Source organism: Brachyhypopomus gauderio, chromosome 2 (genome assembly GCF_052324685.1).
Source record: "Brachyhypopomus gauderio isolate BG-103 chromosome 2, BGAUD_0.2, whole genome shotgun sequence".
NCBI lineage: Eukaryota > Metazoa > Chordata > Actinopteri > Gymnotiformes > Hypopomidae > Brachyhypopomus > Brachyhypopomus gauderio.
In genome coordinates this window covers 42,333,276-42,348,281 of record NC_135212.1, presented here as the reverse complement: position 1 = coordinate 42,348,281, position 15,006 = coordinate 42,333,276, and positions in this window count along the sequence as shown.

The following is a 15,006-nucleotide window of genomic DNA, read 5'->3' as shown; positions in this document are numbered from 1 at the left end:
GACGCATACTCTCCTGCTGTCTTTATAACACAGACGTGCGACTCCTCCCACCTTTCCCGAGCTCCCGCTCGCCTTGCATTAATTTTATAGAAAAGTTGGTAAACTTGGTTTCACGTTTGCATATTCGAAATTCTTTCTTCAATAATTTTAAGACCGTATCAGCAATCGTGCCAAAATGCGCAAATTCACATTTCTGGCAAACAAAACAAATACAACTTTGTTTACGCCAGGAACAGACACATTTTAAGTTGTAAACAACACGTTATTTAAAATGTACTATTGTGACCGCTACAACGTCTAAGGCACCGTCTACAAATTACCTTAACACGGATGCAAGTGGCGGTAGTAAAGGTCCCAGAGCACTGCGCAGTTTTTTTGCAATCATATCAATAGCTTTTAAATAGTCCATCATAAGACCACCAAACAAGTTGTTTTACCCAAAGTGCATCCTACAACTCTAACGTGGTTATTTCTTCTTCTTACCTATTTGTGGTGGTGAGTTTTATTCTAAGAATTTCAATAGCTTTTAAAGGGTGCATCATAAGACCATAAAACAAGTTATTTTATATTAAGGGCATCCTAAGCAACAACCTACAACTCAGATATGGGTATTTCTACCTCTTACCTATTTGTGGTGGTGAGTTTTGATCTAAGAATTTCAATAGCTTTTAAACGGTCCATCATAAGATCATAAAACAAGTTATTATATATTAAGTTAATATATAAGAACTTGTTTTATGGTCTTATGATGGACAGATCACAATGTCATCAGCAAACATCATAGTCCAAGGGGACTCCTGCCTAACCTCGTCCGTCAGTCTGTCCATGACAATTGCGTACAGGAAGGGACTCAGGGCTGATCCCTGATGTAGTCCTACCCTTAATTTAAACCCATCTGTCATTCCTACCGCACATCTCACTGCTGTCACACTGTTCTCATACATATCCTGCACCACCCTCACATACTTTTCTGCTACTCCTGACTTCCTCATACAATACCACAGCTCCTGTCTCGGTACTCTATTATAAGCTTTCTCTAAGTCAACAAACACACAATGTAACTCCTTCTGTCCTTCCCTATACTTCTCCATTAACACTCTCAAAGCAAACATAGCATCTGTGGTGCACTTAGCTGGCATGAAACCAAACTGCTGCTCTCTACCTCTCCTCTAAGCCTAGCTTCTAGGGGTGTGACGATACACTCAGCTCACGAGACGAGACATGATATTGGGTTCACGAGAATGAGACGAGACGAGATTTTAAGAACACTAAAATGACAAATTATATGACTGGACAACAGACTTTTATTTAACTGAGTTACACATGCATTTTGAAATGTTTTATTGTAACTCTTAACATGCATTATGTAAGCATGAACTTTTAATAAACTTCTTCCTCTACAAATTTAAATTAAAATAAAATTTCATAAAAGTTAAAATAAATAAAATTAAATATTTATCCTTTTTTTCAAGCGCAAACAATATTACAGTGAAAATTCCGTCGTAAAGCAATTTTCGTCGTTAAGCGTGACCAGGGGCGAGGCTAGGGTATTTTTAGTGGTGCTAGAGCACCACCGTGAAGTTGCTCAGCACCCCCTGGCTCAACACATTTTTTAAATATTACATTATGCAAAAAACTTGCTCTGCACCTGCACAATACTTTGGTATTGTGCCTCTGTGAGCACTGGGGGCTGGGCACCCCTAAAGACCAGATCCTAAAATCGCCCCTGAGCGTGACCCTAGACGCAATCGTAAATTGGGTTGCCACCTGTCCCGGTGTTACACCAGATTCTGTGACCCTCGAGTTTTGTGACCACAGGGGGCGCTATTTCACAGTTTCTGTTCACAGGCACGAGCGCTTTACGAACGCTACGTAAACTACTCAGATGCGCTTTCTTTTCTCGTTTTGTTGGTGTCCGCGAGCCAAAAGACAACAGATATTTTTGTATTTCCATTTTATCGTCTCTTAATTACATAAATGTACCTAAACAAGAATGTTTTGATCATTTTACACGAAAATAGCAAGCTTCATCGTAAGCAAGCGCTGAAAGATTCTGTAATTACGAATGGTAATTCTGCCCCTTTGGATAAAATGTTTAAATATAGAGTAATAAAAAGTTAGAGTTAATTTTTCTTGGTTTTCTGTTATTGTGGAGTCACGGTGGGGTTTCCTTGGTAGATGATGAAACTGTGCCAGGTCTTTAAACCATAGTTATTCACAAGAGTCATAATTTAACACAGCTGCCACAGAATGTGTGACCCCACTGAATGTCCAGATACTATTGATAATAAAACAAACACATATTTCCAGGAGTCTTACCATCCTCTCACCACTGCAGCCAACAATAAAAATCATGAATGGGATGGAGATGTGAGCCTTTTAACTGGGGTCACATATTCTGACGGCCGCCATCAGAATATGTGACCCCACTGAATGTCCAGATACTATTGATAATAAAACAACCACATATTTCCAGGAGTCTTACCATCCTCTCACTATTGCAGCAAACTTTAAATTTCATGAATGGGATGGAGAGGTGAGCCTTTTAACTGGGGTCACGTATTCTGGTAGCCGCCATCAGAATATGTGACCCCACTGAATCTCTCCGATTGCGGTGTAAAAAATCACAATCGACAAAATACGGCACATTTACATTTTTATTTTTTATTATTTTACATTTACTTTCAACTGGGGTCACCAGTTCTGATGGCCGCCATCAGAATACGTGACCCCACTGGTACTATTTTTTAAATAAACCCACATCTTTCCTGGTGACCTACTATCCCTTCACCTTTTCACCCAGAAAAGGTGTGTTTTTTCACACAGAAAAAACAAGGCTGCACTACCTGGGTAAGACATCTTGCAAATAAGCAAATCCTTTGATCTGGTTCTTATCTGCTTAAGAATCAGACTGATAAATAAACACGTGATTCATTACAGATCCAGTGTGACAACTGCGCAAGGTGGTACCACATGACCTGTGTGGGAAAGCCTGACATAAAGAAGCACTACAGCTGCCTTGCATGTAAATAATTTTTATAATGTAAATTAAAAATGAGTGTATACATGTAAAATAAATGTAAATTTCTATATTTTTTCTTTTGGGCATTTATTTAAATATTTTTGGTTAAACTTGTAACAATTTCTTTTGGAGTTACTAATTATATTTCTCACATTTCCATTTTGGCCCTTGTTTTGGGCTTGTTCATTATTGCCATATAAGTAAGTAAATTTGTATTTTATATGAAGATTGAGTTGTGTATTCTGATACCTCCTTACCAATGTCTTTACATTGTAGTAGTTCAATAGTATCTGGAGATTCAGTGTGGTCACATTTTCTGATGGTGGAAATTCTTTAATTTGTTTAGGGGTTAGGGTTAGTGGTGGGTAGTGGGGGGGTGAAAATGTGAAGGAATAGTAGGTCACCAGGAAAGATGTGGGTTTATTTAAAAAATAGTACCAGTGGGGTCACGTATTCTGATGGCGGCCATCAGAACTGGTGACCCCAGTTGAAAGTAAATGTAAAATAATAAAAAATAAAAATGTAAATGTGCCGTATTTTGTCGATTGTGATTTTTTACACCGCAATCGGAGAGATTCAGTGGGGTCACATATTCTGATGGCGGCTACCAGAATACGTGACCCCAGTTAAAAGGCTCACCTCTCCATCCCATTCATGAAATTTAAAGTTTGCTGCAATAGTGAGAGGATGGTAAGACTCCTGGAAATATGTGGTTGTTTTATTATCAATAGTATCTGGACATTCAGTGGGGTCACATATTCTGATGGCGGCCGTCAGAATATGTGACCCCAGTTAAAAGGCTCACATCTCCATCCCATTCATGATTTTCATTGTTGGCTGCAGTGGTGAGAGGATGGTAAGACTCCTGGAAATATGTGTTTGTTTTATTATCAATAGTATCTGGACATTCAGTGGGGTCACACATTCTGTGGCAGCTGTGTTAAATTATGACTCTTGTGAATAACTATGGTTTAAAGACCTGGCACAGTTTCATCATCTACCATGGAAACCCCACCGTGACTCCACAATAACAGAAAACCAAGAAAAATTAACTCTTTATTACTCTAAATTTAAACATTTTATCCAAAGGGGCAGAATTACCATTCGTAATTACAGAATCTTTCAGCGCTTGCTTACGATGAAGCTTGCTATTTTCGTGTAAAATGGTCAAAACATTCTTGTTTAAGTACATTTATGTAATTAAGAGACGATAAAATGGAAATACAAAAATATCTGTCGTCTTTTGGCTCGCGGACACCAACAAAACGAGAAAAGAAAGCGCATCAGCGTAGTTTACGTAGCGTTCGTAAAGCGCTCGTGCCTGTGAACAGAAACTGTGAAATAGCGCCCCCTGTGGTCACAAAACTCGACGGTCACAGAATCTGGTGTAACACCTGTTTTCCCGGGACTGTCCCGGATTTCACGTCGCTGTCCCGTGTTCATTTAATGTTTTCACTAGGTTAGTTCAAACGACTATTTAGTCTTTTTTTCTCGCTGTGTCCATTTTACACCCGCCCCTGTCAACAATTTACGTTCAAATTGTTGCCGAGATGGGCTACGGTGGAGGCTGCGCTACCTCAGCTTATCGTACACAACACTCCACTGTGCTGCCACTGCTCCTCCGCCCACCTCGCGAAATAAAATAAAAAGTCGGTCTTAACTCCGGTCCGTCGTTAACCAGACCCGTCGTTAAGCGGGGACTCACTGTATTATGTGCAAAACAAAAAGTTCTTCTCTGTCAATACAGAGTGCAAACGGTGCAAACAGAGCCTGACCAAGTATGTCACTGAATTTGCAGCAACTACACTGCCATGTTCATTTTAAAGAATATTAGCATGTCCACATATTAGCATATTAACATCCCCACACTGCTCCCCACATCCTTTGCTGTCTCAACTTGCCAAAGCGCCGTTCTGTCCCTGCTACCTCTGTTCAAGTGAGATATGTTGATTTGAGTACTGAGCTGTGGTGCTGCTGTAAATGTATCTGCATCGTGCTCGTATTAGTCGCGGTGTACGGCATTATTTTCATACAATGTTTGTATGGTCCGTGTCTTATCAGTCACTCTCTTGCCATTTATCATTTCCGCCGGGTACCCAAAATGCTGCCAAACAAACGATTTGAAAGTGGCGGGGGCATCTTCAATAGTAATACCTATATTCTCCGAATAAGGAACCAACTTCAGCCTCGTTTATTACGACAGCTTGCTGGATCACAAATCCCGCGAGACAGATTTTTAACGCGCCGAGAAGTCTCGCTGAGTTACGTCTCGCGGGATCTCGTGACGTCACACCCCTACTAGCTTCAGCTACTCTTTCCCAGATTTTCAGGCTGTGACTGATCAACTTTATTCCCCTGTAATTACTACAGCTCTTGAACGTCGCCCTTATTCTTGAAAATTGGGACCATTATGCTTCGTCTCCACTCCTCAGGCATCTTCTGACCTTCCAAGATTCTGTTAAAATAATAAGACAACAACTGACTACCACAAATTGGTGCAAGGTACAAATACCCACGTTAGAGTTGTAGGTTGTTCTCTAGAATGCACTTTGTGTAAAACAACTTGTTTGGTGGTCTTATGGCGGACCATTGAAAAGCTATTGAAATTATAGAAGAAAATAAAAACCACTTGCCTCCGTGTTAACCGTGTTAAGGTAATTTGTAGATGGTGTTGCGGAGGTGACAGTAGTGCATTTTAAAATAACATGCTATCTACAATTTAAAATACTTCTATTCCTGACGTAAACAGAGTTGTAGGTGGTTGTATATGTTAAATTTATAACAGAGTGCTGCTGCTAACGACGCGTTAGGAAGGAGCTGACGACGTCTCAACATTTTGTAGATTTATTTTTGACAGACATTAAAACATGGCCATCCGCCGACTGGGTTGTGCATATACTGACATATGAAATCTCATGCATAAGAGTATCAGACTACGGGAAGTCCATTATGTCAAGATTACAGTACAAACGTTTATCGTTTTAGCGTTCTCTTGCGCCCTCTGGTGTCATTAAAAGAACATAACACAGGCATCAAAATCCGTCACCTTTCGGCGGAATTCTCCATATATGTAATGCTGCAGGCCGGAGCCCCGGTGGGCGTGGGTAAAGGGCGGAGCATGTGTCAATCATTTTCGAATGCAGCCAATCAGATAATAGACTTTTGTTGTCAATCAATTTTTATTAAGCCAATTATCAGCCAGAGTTAGCTGTCAATCATTTTTTACTGCAGCCAATCATCTTAACAGATCTGCCAAAAGAAGGCGGAAACTGCACGGAGAATCTCTTTAAACAGAAGTATATGCCGCTCTTACACAAAAGTAGCTGAATAAAAACATTAGAAGAGCTATGACTTTAAACATTTTTAAATCCAAGTTTAAAATACTTCTCACTTATTTTTCTGGAACGGCACTTTAATGTTTTTTTCCTTTATTGCACGTATTGCATCATTTGTACATCATATATATACGTGACGAGTGTAAATTGTTAGCGGAGGGGGGGTGTAAATGGACACAAATTAAGTATTATATCGCGATCGATCGCCAAGTATAAACGCCTCCGCCGAGCTGAGCGTTGAGGAGCGATTTTGATTGGAGGATCGTGCTCTATTTTTTATTATTAATTTTTTTACTGATGCTGGTCCAGCGTGTCGCGTGTCACTGATTATGCCTCGGCGTGCCAACGGTGGCCCGCGTGCCATAGGTTGCCGACCCCTGCTGTAGAGCCTTTGAATATTAAAACCATTGTAGAAATTAAGTTCAGATGTGACCAGCAATGGAGCGCAAGTAAAAGGACGCGATCACACAGTCTCATTGAAAATGTAGGAGTTAATGAATAAAGTGCACCAACGCAAAACCCGTGACATAATCCCAATAAAGTTTGAAGACCAGTATTTTTTTATATAATCAGGCATTGCTTTTAATCGTCATAATTATGGAGGGCTAGCTAGATATCGTATGCTCACCGTGTACATCTTTCGCCAAGAGAAATTCGTGGGCAGAGTTTAATTACATCTTTGCGGGAGTCATTGAGTTGGATTAACTCTGATTTGATCAACTCTGTCCGATAACTCCAACACTCCATCGTCATTTGATTATATCAAAACAATACTAGTCTTCAAACTTTATTTGGATTATGTCACGGGTTTTGCGTTGGTGCACTTTATTCATTAACTCCTACATTTTCACTGAGACTGTGTGATCGCGTCCTTCTTTTACTTTACTTGCTGAGCTTAATTTCGACAATGGTTTTAATATTCAAAGGCTCTACAGCAGGGGTCGGCAACCTATGGCTCGCCGGCCACCGTTGGCACGCCGAGGCATAATCAGTGGCACGCGACACGCTGGACCAGCATCAGCAAAAAATTAATAATAAAAAATAGAGCACGATCCTCCAATCGAAATCGCTCCTCAACGCTCTGCTCGGCGGAGGCGCTTATACTTGGCGATCGATCGCGATATAATACTTAATTTGTGTCCATTTACACCTCCCCTCCGCTAACAATTTACACTCGTCACGTATATATATGATGTACAAATGATGCAATACGTGCAATAAAGGAAAAAAACATTAAAGTGCCGTTCCAGAAAAATAAGTGAGAAGTATTTTAAACTTTGATTTAAAAATGTCTAAAGTCATGACTCTTCTAATGTTTTTATTCAGCTACTTGTGTAAGAGCGGCATATACTTCTGTTTAAAGAGATTCTCCGTGCAGGTTCCGCCTTCTTTTGGCAGATCTGTTAAGATGATTGGCTGCAGTAAAAAATGATTGACAGCTAACTCTGGCTGATAATTGGCTTAATAAAAATTGATTGACAACAAAAGTCTATTATCTGATTGGCTGCATTCGAAAATGATTGACACATGCTCCGCCCTTTACCCACGCCCACCGGGGCTCCGGCCTGCAGCATTACCCTTCTCGAATTCGCCGTTTTTAAGTTAACAAGGGTGACGTACGCGAATCGTGTAGATACGAGGACTTTTTTTTAGCGAACCGTAACCATTAAACCTGGGCCCGCTCCCATCCCCCCCCCCCTCCCCCGGAAAAATATATGTTTCCTCTCCTAATTAACTGCAATAAAGAAAAGAAAATTGAGACGACAGTCAGGGTTGCCAACTTTTGACGCTTGGAGTGAGATTTTAACCTGGAGCCGGTGGCGAGTGTATTTTGTGGCGAACGTAAAACGGACACAGATTCAGTGTTATATCGCCGGTGGATGGCGCCAGATCTAGCGAACTAGTAACGTATTGAATCATATATGTGGATCTGAGGTAAATAAACTGGATTTTTTTTTTCGGCGTGAGATATCGGAAGTGTGGCGTGAGAGCGTGTGAAAACGGTCAAATGCGTGTGTCTCACGCTCAATACGTGAGAGTTGGCAACCCTGCGACAGTACAGCTTTAGACACGCAATAAACAATAACATATGTACTAGATAACTTCTTAAGCAAAATAAAGTTTCACAGATCCGTGTTCCTCGGGAACGGAATATGTAAACAACGCGCACGAGGGCATCAAAGGAATGAATCGAAACTAAGCTAACGCTAGCTAGAGTCACCACAGCGGGCGGAAATCATCATACAGTTAAGCCCGCCCACTAAGAGGGAAGATATGATTGGTCAATTTTACTGTCATTCAGGGCCGGCGCCAGAACATATACAGTGAGGGGGCGTCAGAAAATTTCGGGGGGGCGAACGTAAGTTGTTGAGGGGGGGGGGGGGAGGCGAACGTAAAATAAAATGTAAAATAAATGGGTCTTATTTTTTACATTGAGGGGGCGGGACACCTCGCCTGAGGGGGCGACGCCCCCATTCGCCCCCCCGTGGCGCCGGCCCTGCTGTCATTTGAAACTGGTATTGCGCTGAATTATATCTGCCCGGCCCTCTGTAAATGAACACCGGGACCACCAATCACCAACATTCTGCGGAGGCATCACAGTCCTGATAAGGGGAGACACAGGCTGACAGGCTTATATATATATATATATATATATATATATATATATATATATATATATATATAATCATATTTACTTAATAAGCAAACAGAGCACTTCCGAAATTGGCTATTTCAATGACACAGTGGCCAGCAATTTCCGCCCAGAACCATCATAGAGGTCAAGTTGCGTTTATACGAATGTTCTTCATTCATGTTATTCATTAACTGCTAAGCGGGACGAGAAACAGGACCTAGTGCTATCTACACCGGGGACAAGGCAGAAGAGCGTACATTTACCACTACATTTACCAGATCGTACATTTACCACTACATTTACCAGATCGTACATTTACCACTACATTTACCAGATCGTACATTTCCCAGTGGATTTAATTGTGTAACGTTTGGAAGAGACAGAGAGGGATCCTCATGCAAAAGCACAGTGCTCTTTATTTGGCAGATAGATACAACCAGAGAATGCGAGGTGGTAATGCATAAACGGAGTTGATCTAATGCCGTTTGTTGAGAGTGGTCTATCCGGTCCGGGGTCGTAACGGGAAGGCAGAGTCCGTACGGTACCTGAGGGCTAGGCAGGAGACGGGGTCGAGGAAACAGGCAGAGGTCGGTACACAGGAGAAACAGCAGAGTATGATAACGCTCGGTATGCAACATGGTTGGCAATACTTCGCGACGAGGTGTTGTGATGACGGTGTATATGAATGCCTGGAATGTGGGCATGGTGATGAGGAACAGCTGAGTCCTTAATGGCTATCAGGTGACATTCCTGACAAATTGGGTGATTAATGGTTTCAATCGTTTTCATATTTTGCGGTTACTGCCGTTCACTACAGCTTGCGTTGAACACTGTCAGATCTAGCCACAAGCTCTTGTGAAAAATAGGTAGATAGATAGGCCTATTAAATTCCCCCTTCTCACCTTTATAACCCCTGACCCATTTTCATATTTTCATGCCTGATTCATGAAACTCATGGAGTCAACATTAATTGGTCTCAACTATGTCATTTTAAAGTGAATTTGACCTACCATCAACAGAGACTGAGTTACAAGGGGGGGTGCCTTTTACGGCAGGCTACCTGCCAAGAAACGCACCCCCCCCCCCTCCGTTTTGGCTACACTGGTGTTACACCTGTGATAAAAGGGGGAAAACTGATGAAAATGATATATTCACAAAAAACAAATGCTTTAGATTCACATGTTTTGGAGTCAATTCCATCCATTACTATAAAAAAAAAAAAAAAAATTTAGTTTTGAAATAACAGTTTTTAGTTTGAGTTCCTGGTTTGCTTGGTTTTTTTTTTTGTTAAAAGAATAGAATACATTTACTGCACATTTATATAAATAATTGAAATAATTGGTAGAAAGAAAAAAAAACAGCAACAGTGCTAGGTTAGGCCAAGTATTTACAACAATAATAATGGCTACGACAACAACGGTAATAAAAAAACAATTTTATGTGCAAGCTGGACACATATAATCTTTATCAACTGGTGGCTTCTGGACGCAGTCATATTGGTACCATCTCTCACAGTTGTCACAGCATATCTGGAACAAAAAGAAAAGCAGGTCTAACTGAAAGGTGCCCATCTAGAGCATAGAAATTACTATCATGCTTTACATTTTTAGTCCAAAGATTTGATGCAGTGCTCTATTGATAAGTTATGTGGAGCTTTTCTAAAGTGCAAAGATGTTACATAATAAATTATTGAGAATGACATGCAAATGAGTGCAGTAAAGAGTTAGCATATTAAACTGCTTAAAAGGTGAGTTTATAGGACTTGAGCTGAGTAGAGTTTCACGAGAGGTTTGTTCCATCACTAGGCGGTGTGGAAACTGAGGCCGCATGACCTAGACATACGAGCATGCTCATGGACATAATTTTTATTTCAAAAGTGGGGGGGACATGGATTCGTCGCTATTTAAATATTTGGTTTTAACCGTAAAAAACCGTAACCCCCCCCCCCCCCAAATTACGTCCGTGAGCATGCTTAAACAGAGACATGTCAAGGGCCCAGAGGTGGAAGCCTGGATGCAAAGCAGTGAAAGGCTGAGCCTTTTGAAAATGAAAATGTGAGAATTAGACCGTTCTTACTTGAACAGGAAGCCAGCATGGTGTTTTCAACAAGAATCAGATGTTGACAAACAATATGAGCTGCAGTATTTTGAATGCTTTCTAGAAGCCAGCAAAATGTGAGTTACAGTAGTCAAGTCTGAAGATGACTAGAGCTTACTGATGTTGCTCGTATTGATTTAGCATTTCAAGAGAAAAGATCAAACTCATGAGGAGCTCCAGCAATGACACTTGAAAGTGAAGTTGTGGGTGAGCCATTCCAGGCTACATGAACAGATAAGCCGTGAAGATAGGATGACAACCAAGCATCACAAGAAAGTGATGAAATTCACATGTAGTAGTTCACAGTATCGAAAACAGTAGACCAATCTAGTAGGATGTGAACAGAAGACAACCTCTTCCTGGCTTTGTGGGGAGGTTTTGTTATTGACAAGACAGCAATATCTGGTGAATACCCTGGTCTGTACCCCAGATTGTACGTGGCAGGGATGACTGCCTTTTGGCAAAAGTTGGTCCACTCAAGTGTTAAAGAAATTTGTTCCTCTGTTCTAAGGGCTCTGACAGAAATTTGAGCAAATGAGTCAAAATTACAGTATAACTGAGTATAATTCACAGTTTGTAGGATTTAAAGGATCGCTGAGAAAATCCCTGACATAAGTTCTGTTGCTTATCCATGTTGTGGAAACAAAAGCTTATAACCTGAATTTAAATTCATCGATTGGTTTTAGAAATGATTCATATGAAAGCTGAAACCCTCCCAAATGAGATTTAATTTACGAAGAAAAAATTGCTTCACTGCAGAAATATTGATCATTTAATGAACACAGAAAGGTCAGATTTTGGCAAGACAAAAGTTGTGTCGCCCACAGAAAGTAAGGTGAAAATCAAACAAATAATTCACTTCATATACAAATATATGCTTCATAACACTGGTGAATGACGTTGCGGTGCTATTAGAGCCATATTTAATCAGTGGGGAACCGTCAGGGCCCTCTACGCCCTCTCAGAGGGCCTAAAATATTCTTAAAACATAAATATATATAATACAATTTATCCAATTTTATTTTATCTACACAGTTTGACAATCGACATGTAAACAATTACAAAAATATAAGCAAATAAATTATTTACCCGTGTTTAAATATTTTTTTTAATTCCAGTTTAATTCCTGGGGGTGGGAGCGGGCCCAGGTATAATGGTCATGGTTCGCTACTGTATTTAATATTTTGTGTGACTTCCACGAGCTTGAAGGACCGCATCTATGCAGTTCGACAATGATTCATACAATTTATTGATGAAGTCATCAGGAATACCAAAGAATGCAGTCTTACATGCCTCCCAGAGTTCATCAAAATTCTTTGGTTTTGTCTTCCAAGCTTCCTCTTTCATCCTACCCCAAACATGCTCAATGATGTTCATGTCTGGTGACTGGGCTGGCCAGTCCTGGAGCACCTTGATCTTCTTCGCCTTGAGGAACTTTGATGTAGAGATGGATGTATGAGATGGAGCACCAACCTGCTGCAAAATTTGACCCCTTTTATGATTGGTAATGTAAGAAAGGGAGTTTGTGAACTTCTTGATATTTTAGGCTATTGATATTGCCTTCCACCTTGCAAATATTTCACACACCCCCATACTGAATGTAACCCCAGACCATGATCTTTCTACCACCGAACTTGACTGTTTTCTGGGTGAATCTTGGATCCATATGGGCTCCAGTAGGTCTCCTGCAGTATTTGTGGCGGCTGTGGTGTAATTCAACTGAAGATTCATCTGAGAAAACCACCTTCTGCCACTTTTCCAGCATCCATCCATTTAGCAGCCTTTTGTTTAAAGCTGGCTTCTGGGCACTGATTCGACCATGGAGGCCATTTCGAGACAGAATCTTACAAACTGTTCTAGTTGACACAGGGACTTGAGGTGACCAGGCCTGGTGGAGCTCTGCTGCAGTGGAAGAGGGACTGGCTTTGGAATTTCTAACCAACAAACGTTCCTCCCGAGTAGTTGTCTTGTGGGGTCTGCCGGACCTGGGCTTGTCAAAAACATCTCCAGTCTCTTCAAATATTTTTTTAATTCTTTGTACTTGACGCTGAGACACATTAAAGGTGCCAGCCACCTCTGCAGTGGATTTGGTCTTCAGCATCTTGATAATCAAGGCTTTGGTCACAGGATGGATTTGTGGCATGTTGTCAGAGGTCAAGTTGCAGTGCAAGTGAAGGTCTGGGGTGCTGGCGTTCCTTTTATACACACCCACTAATTAACCAATCAATTAGTGAGCACAGGTGAGGCTGTAAACTAGGATTAGGTGCATTATACGACAAGGCGACAAAACTTTTGTCTTGCTAAAATCTGACCTTTCTGTGTTCATTAAATGATCAATATTTCTGCAGTGAAGCAAATTTATTTTCGTAAATTAAATCTCATTTGGGAGGGTTTCAGCACAATTCCAGGGTCAGCACAACATGATAATCGAAGTTGTGTAGTCCTGCTTCCCACTCCTGATACCAAAACACCATCTGACACAATGGGCATTGTCTAAAGAAAGTGGACACATCTACAAAAGGAAAAAAACAAATACAAAAACATAGCAGTGTGCTCTACTAAATAATATTAAAATGGCCAAAGTTAATAGGAAAGTGAACTTACTCTCAATGATGCCACCTATACCCACAATCCGGGCTTTGTCCGTTATCATGACTGGACCTTTCAGCGAGGGCTTCCCAGAAGTGACAGTACATTTTGTTTCTTTTGGAACTAGTCTTGTTGGGTAACTGAATACTGGTCTGGGAATAGTCAGTTCTTTTAGAAGTTTGGAAGGAACTTTTTTCTGAGTGAAAATGTATTTCACTACACGTTCCAGGTTGTTTGTTGGTGGGTAGATGATCCTGGGCTGATCTATCACTGCAGCAGGTGAAACAGTTTTTGTCTCAAATAAATGTCTTTGTGTTTGAAAAAGATGCCATTTTGCAACACTTTTGTGCACACAAGACATTCTTGGCTTTGCACAGGGACAATGCCATGAATTCGTCTTTTGCCTGAATGTCACCAGGATTCATCCAAGACGACAGGAGTGTTTCATTTCTGGCTCATGAATTGAGCCTCATTTTATTTCAGATGAGCCTCTGAAATGCACTTCTATAGAAAAAGGCACATGAGCTGCCATGGCTGTATTTTGCCTTTTTAAGCAGGTATTTTTCCTTGATACACCCAATACTGTATACTTAGATGTACCATTTCATCAAGAACTCCCTCATCAAGTAACTCCTCACTAGCAGTGTTAGCACAGTAGTAAACAAATCGAACATGTTTACAATGGTTGTGAACACATTTACTACGTTGTGCTAGACGCTGGTACTGCTGGCAGTCTTCTAATTCACAGCCAGTGAATTTGACTTTGCCCCATGTCTTCCTCTGTACATGGGCAGGCACAGAAAAACCATGACTACCCCTCTGTACTGCATAAATACCGATAAAACTGAATGCACCAAAGGCGAGTCTAAATCAGTGCTCTATCCTTTACAGTAGATAGCATGGAGGGAGCAGAGGTGCAGGGTGTTTTTTCAGGGGTAGGTGTGGATGTCCCGCATGTTGAGTCTTGACATGCTTTTAAATGAAGACATATTGTCTCGCCTCAGAATTGTTTTAGAACACATGGGGCAGTGATAATGTCCCTCTGGTCTGCAATTTTGATGGTATCTGTTTATTCTGTAAAAACACAATGAATAATAAAAAACATAAAACATCAACTTGTCAACCTGATAATAATAAACTAGCTGCAGTTAATGTAATTGGGTCTTAATACCTTTGAAGTGTAATGCATTTTCCGAGTGAATTTCAATGTGCTTCTTAACTTTTGCCAGATTGGTTGGCTTGAAGAGTTCGACAGGGCGCAATGGGCAATCAAACATTTTGCAACAGTCTGTACATCTTGTTAATGATGGAGTTGAACCAAAAATCCA